Raw genomic sequence first — 6,881 nt, 5'->3', positions numbered from 1 at the left:
AGAAGAAGTGGTATATATACACAATGGAATATTATGCAGCCATCAAAAGGAATGAAATCTTGCCATTTGCAACGAGGTGGATGGAAATGGAGGGTATTATGTTTAGTGAAATAAGTCAATCAGAGAAAGACATGTATCATATGACCTCACTGATATGAGGAATTCTTAATCTCAGGAAACAAACTGAGTGTTGCTGGAGTGGTGGGGGCTGGGAGGGATGGGGTGGCTGGGTGATAGACATTGAGGAGGGCATGTGCTATGGTGAGCACTGTGAATTGTGCAAGACTGTTGAATCACAGATCTGTACTTCTGAAACAAATAACGCAACATACTTTAAGAAAAAAGAGAGAGAAGAAGATAGCAGGAGGGGAAGAATGAAGGGGAGTAAGTCAGAGGGGGAGACGAGCCATGAGAGACGATGGACTCTGAAAAACAAACTGAGGGTTCTAGAGGGGAGGAGCGTAGGGGGATGGGTTAGCCTGGTGATGGGTATTAAAGAGGGCACATTCTGCATGGAGCACCGGGTGTTATGAACAAACAATGAATCATGGAACACTACATCAAAAACAAATAATGTAATATATGGTGATTAACATAACAATAAAACATTAAAAAAAGATAAAATAATAAATTTCATTTTCTTGCCTCATTGAATTGACTAAGATATTCAATGCAATGTTGAAAAGAAAAAAAAGAAATTATTGATATTAAGAAAACAGAAGGAAAATACATTTACAGTGTGTTACGGTATTGAAAACAAGGCATATGTAAGTGTCCTGTGCAATTCAGCTGTGTGCACGTACACATATACATCATACATACACACATACGTGTGTACATACGTACATACCACACTACATACGTGTGTGTGGTGTCTTCCCCCACAGCCTCCAATCAGACCCATGCTTGTTGACATAACCAAGGGGACGTGGACCCTGGACCCTCTCACAAGTCAGCTGCTGGGAAAGAAACCTACTGTGAGATCCACGTGCCCTAAAGGGTCTCCCGTTAAAAGACCTGAAGTGAGCCCCGCCACGGGCAGAACACGAGACCGGAGATGGCTGCCAGGACCCTGCCCTGATCATCACCTTGACAGACAGGCCTGAAGTTTGCCCCTAAAACACATGGCCTGAGCCTCGTCCCGATCAAGTGTCATAATACGAACTCAAAGCTGGGCCAGGACTCCAAGCTCAGCCTCCAGGTTTTGGGCCAGAGATCTGACCAGATGCCCATCCAGACTCCCCACAAGCCCCCAAATAAACTAAGACTCGGTCCCTTCCAGATCACGCAGGAGAGCTCTCAGAGACCTGACTGGAGGCTGGAGGCTGTGCAGACTGCAGGTTCTGTCCATCGCAACTGGCTTTGGACCAAAAGCAACCCCACGTGGCAGGAAGTGCGGGCTGGGGCGCAGACCACTGACCCGCCTGAGTGCCGCGTGGACCCGCACTGGTCCTCATCGTCACCAGCCAGCCACGTTGTCGGCCCGTCCCTCCGAATGGTCCTCCCCACGTCAGACGGTGCGCAACGGGGCTCCAGACCTACGGCAGTTCTCGTGCCGCCCTCCGGTCCGCTCGGTCCCCGGGCGAAGCTTACGCCTCCAGTTCAGAGCCCTCCGCTTGCCCAGACTGTCCCGATGTCCCCTTGAGCGTCCCCTGTGAACCCCTCTGAGAAGACGGCTGGAGCGGGACGCCGTGCAGGAGGTGAGCTCAGCCTCCAGCCTCACGGGGCGTGGACGTGACTGTAGCATCCACACGGGGAAAGAGGTAGGAAGCCGCTGTTTACGGCTCTGCAGAGCTTCCCAGCTCCGGCATGTGTGCAGATGGTGGAATCCCAGACCGTGCTCTGGGGACACACGGGCAGACCCCGCATAGTTACGTAAACTTGAACTGTTTTTAACTGGAACTTATTAAACTGTTAATGGCTTTTATTAAAAATGAGTCAAGTTGTGTGAGTAGGTTTTAAACTATAATGTAAATAGAATGCTATGAAATTAACCTGACTTGGGTCTGTGAATGATTACATTTTGATAAAATCTGGGAACAGGACCCAGCCTATCTGGTGTGCATCTTTTAAGCAGTGACCTGTCCAGAGACAATCGTTTTTGGCTCTGTTGAAGTGTTTCAGTGGGAACCATTATAGGCAATAGTCTATTGTCTTGTATATTTTGGTTATTAAACATCATTATAAATGTCTTTTACTTTATTTTTAAAAAAATATTTCATTTAGTTATTTGAGAGAGACAGCTTGCACACAAGCAGGGGGAGTGGGAGAGGGAGAAGCAGACTCCCCACTGAGCAGGGTGCCCGATGTAGGGCTCAATCCCAGGTTCCCAGGATCATGACCTGAGCCGAAGGGAGTCACTTCACTGAATGAGCCACCCAGGCTCTGAAATAAGTATTTCAAAAATTAGTTCAGGATCTGCCTGGGTGACTCAGTTAGTGAAGCGTCTGCCTTTGGCCCAGGTCATGATCTCAGGGTCTTGGGATCGAGCTCGGTGGGGAGTCAGCTTCTCTCTCTGCCCCTCCCCCTGCTTGTGCGCGTGCGGACGCGTGTGTACGTTCTCTCCCTCTCCCTCTCTGTTAAATAAAATCTTTAAAATAAATAAGAGACACTTGGGTGGCTTAGATGGTTAAGCATCTGCCTTTGGCTCAGGTCACGGTCCTGGGGTCCTGGAATCGAGCCCCGCATTGGGCTCCCTGCTCCATGGGAGGTCTGCTTCTCCCTCTCCCACTCGCCCTGCTCGTGCTGTCAAATAAATAAAATCTTTAAAAAAATAAACTATTAATAAAATTCTCCCAAATAAATAAAATCTTTAAAATAAATACATACAATTATTTCAATATTAATAGAATTCTCCCAAATATGATATACATTTATATACATTTAAGCATTGAAGATCATTTTGTAAATTAGTTTTATTCATCAAAGTTTATTTATCTGGGAATAAAAAGAAGTTTGGTAGAACCTGTGTATTATTAAAAACATGAAATCTTAGGCACAATTCAGCCCAGTGCATCAAGGTATGCATATAAACAATGTTCCTTAGTGGATCTTATATTAAATTGTGGAAAGCACTGCATACAGACTGATTCTGTTTTTCTCACATTGGAAATGGTTGTTGAGTTTTTGTTTTTGTTTTTGTTTTTTTTTTTGGTAAGAGGTGTTGAGTTTTGCTTTTTTTTTAATGTTTTATTTATTAATTTAAGATTTTATTTATTTATTTGCCAGAGAGAGACAGTGAGAGAGGGGACAGAAGCAGGGGGAGTGGGAGAGGGAGAAGCAGACTCCCGCGGAGCAGGGAGCCTGATGTGGGGCTCAATCCCAGGACCCTGGGATCATGACCTGAGCCGAAGGCAGACGCTTAACGACTGAGCCACCTAGGTGCCCCAGGTGTTGAGTTTTAAAAAATTTTTTTATCTCTAGGCCCTACCCCAAAGATACCAATTTTGTGTTGTGGTCGTTTTTGTCTATTTCAAGGTCTGTGCCTGAGTCTTTAAACTGTGTCCAGATGGTGGTAACAGGCAGCAGAATTTGAGAACTACGGAGTTGGTGGCGAAGAGATCATATGCTCATGCTGTCTACATTTTCTAACTTTGGAAAAACTGTAACTATCAACCCGAAAGATTGTATAGCTCTGTAGGGGAAGAGCAAGTAGCTTCTCCTTCCTCTCTGTCTAGCACTCTCCTCAACGGTGCTTCTTTCTGTTGACAGGATTTTGTCCCTTAAGTGCAGACTCTCTCCTGTAGAGCAAGAAAACGTCCATAAAGCACAAGGGGCAAGGAAAGGAACCCAAGGCTGGACCAGTCCCCAAATCCTCTGTGACCCATGAGATGATCCAGTCTCCATGTAGCTTAGGTCACAGGCTGTTTAGTTTTAGTACTAGGCCCTGGTCTCATGGTCCAAATCCTGCCTCATTACTCTAGTGTGGCTCTTCATTTCTGGCAATATTGAAAGGGTCTGGAGAAGTATAGAAAATTCCTCTCCCTTCTGCAATCTTTTAATAACTATGGGAGTTAAAAGAATTTTAGGGTCAAACATAAATAGCAACTTGAATATGGGGTGGGGGGCAAGGAGCGGGCTACATCTTCTTTGAAAAGCAAACTCAGAGATCAGGGTCAGGAGGCATGAAGGTATTGTTAAAACAGCAGCGATGCTAGGCTCCGCTCCAGAACATTTGCAATGATGTCTGGGATGATTGTATTTCTTACAACCACCCAAGGGATCCCGATAGGAAATCAGTATTGAGAACCATTTAGCTAAGTATTACCTCTTAAACCCTAACATGCTTACAGATCTCTTGGAGATCCAGAACTCAACACCAGGAAATTATAATTCAAGAAGTTTGGGATGCAACCATAAAATTTCACTTTTCTTTCTCTCCCTCCCCTCTCTCCCTCCCCTCCCTCCCTCCCTCCCTCCTTCTGATTTTATCTATTTGACTGAGAGACACAGCGAGAGAGGGAACACAAGCAGGGGGAGTGGGAGAGGGAGAAGCAGGCTTCCCACGGAGCAGGGAGCCCGATGCGGGGCTCGATCCCAGGACCCCGGGACCATGACCTGAGCCGAAGGCAGACGCTTGACGACGGAGCCACCCAGGCGCCCCGAAATTTCACTTTTCAAGTCACTGCTGGTGCTGACGTTGGTCGCCCAGACACCCCCTCAAGTAGCACGAAGCTAAGGAAAGAGCACTGCACACACGGTCCCTTACACTCAACCGTCATTTCTCAGCGCACACAGATGTGGTTCCAGCGACATACCTGTTAGTCCCCCTGCCCTTCTTTTTTGCTGACCCTTTCACTAACTGAGAGCAGTCAGTCCTGTCTGAGCAAGGCAGTGTTTGAGAACCAGCTGGTTCCTTCACTTACCATGTGCTCTCAGGCTTGCTGGGGTCCGCTGTGGTCCTCAGCGCGCTGTCCTCTAACCCGCCGCACACCCCGGCAGCTGGTGGTCCCCCCGGACGGACACGGTGGAGAGCCCTCTGGGCTCGGGGGTGACTCTGTTGCCCAGGGCACGGACGTCTGTCTTTGGAAATGACCCGAGATCCCGCCTGGGGCCAGGCCCTCTGAAGGCCGTGGCTAGCCCGGGCGTGAGGGTCGCATTCGCCGACGGGTTTTGATCACACGCGCCTTGCGTCTGTGGTCACCAGGCCCCACTTTCTGCTTCTGGACTGTTTCCTTCGCTGCGCGCTCGGCACCGGGAAGCAGCCATACACTTGGGTCCCCTACCCGTCACGCGCTCATGTCCTCGGGAGGGGGACCCAAAGATACTAGAACTCATAAATCATCTCCTCGAGCTCCGAACGAACGACGTTCACGGAGAGGAGAAAGGCGTGAACCGGCCTGCCTGTGTTTCTACCCTGCGTGGACCCGCACCAGAAGCGGCGTCAGGCCCGCCCGTCTCCCTGCCCCGGCCCAGCGCGGGCCGCTCAAACGCCGGCTCTCCCCGCAGCCGCGGGCTCCGCCCGCCCCACGGCCCGCCCCCGCCCGGGGCCCCGGCCACCGCAGCCCCTGCTCCCGCCGCGCCCCCGGGGAACACAGGAAACGCCCTTTCCAGGCGGCTGGGAAGGAAACACCTCAGCGTTTATCAAGTCTGTTACTTCACGCTGCAACGTTAAAGTATCGGGAGGAACACCGGCGCCGACGCAAGCCGGACCGTCCAACTGCGCGGGCAGAGGCCCAGGCCGGAAGCGCCGCGGCCAGGCGGACGGAAGTGCTGGGACCGTTCCCGCTGGCCCCGCCCCGCGCCCCGGAAGCGCTGTCCGGAAGCGCCGCTCCCGCCTGCGAGTGTGAGCTTCCGTCTGGTGCGGAGCCGCGCTGCGCGGCAGGGGTGCGGCCGGGTCTTGCCCCAGAGTCCCGAGCTGGGAGGGAAGGCCGGCCGTGCCCGGGACGCCCCCTGCCGTCTGTCCGGAGACCCTGCCGCGGGCTGTGCCTGCCAGGGTGTGTTTACGTTCCGCCGGGCAACGCTTCCCCCGGAGGCCCTCTGGTGGAGGTGGGAGCGGGGGTGGGGGGAACGGGACGGGGGAGGGCGTGCGGAGGGAGGACGGGCCCGTGTGCACGCGGGGGAGGGCGCAGGAGAGGGGGTGACGGGCCCGTGTGCACGTGGGGGAAGGCGCAGGGGAGGGGGTGACGGGCCGTGTGCACTCGGGGGGAGGGTTGCAGAGCGGGGGACGGGCCCGTGTGCACTCGGGGGGAGGGGTGCAGAGGGCGTGACGGGTCCGTGTGCACGTGGGGGAAGGCGCAGGGGAGGGGGTGACGGGCCGTGTGCACTCGGGGGGAGGGTTGCAGAGCGGGGGACGGGCCCGTGTGCACTCGGGGGGAGGGGTGCAGAGGGCGTGACGGGTCCGTGTGCACGTGGGGGAAGGCGCAGGGGAGGGAGTGACGGGCCCGTGTGCACGTGGGGGAAGGCGCAGGGGAGGGGGTGACGGGCCGTGTGCACTCGGGGGGAGGGTTGCAGAGCGGGGGACGGGCCCGTGTGCACTCGGGGGGAGGGGTGCAGAGGGTGTGACGGGCCCGTGTGCACTCGCGGGGAGGGGTGCAGAGGGCGTGACGGGTCCGTGTGCACGTGGGGGAAGGCGCAGGGGAGGGAGTGACGGGCCCGTGTGCACTCGGGGGGAGGGTTGCAGAGCGGGGGACGGGCCCGTGTGCACTCGGGGGGAGGGGTGCAGAGGGCGTGACGGGTCCGTGTGCACGTGGGGGAAGGCGCAGGGGAGGGGGTGACGGGCCGTGTGCACTCGGGGGGAGGGTTGCAGAGCGGGGGACGGGCCCGTGTGCACTCGGGGGGAGGGGTGCAGAGGGCGTGACGGGTCCGTGTGCACGTGGGGGAAGGCGCAGGGGAGGGGGTGACGGGCCGTGTGCACTCGGGGGGAGGGTTGCAGAGCGGGG

Source organism: Eumetopias jubatus, unplaced genomic scaffold, assembly GCF_037043125.1.
Source record: "Eumetopias jubatus isolate StellerSeaLion01/CBP00866 unplaced genomic scaffold, mEumJub1_p1.0 scaffold_2, whole genome shotgun sequence".
In the NCBI taxonomy this organism is placed as follows: Eukaryota; Metazoa; Chordata; class Mammalia; order Carnivora; family Otariidae; genus Eumetopias; species Eumetopias jubatus.
Note: the sequence above shows the minus strand (reverse complement) of the source record.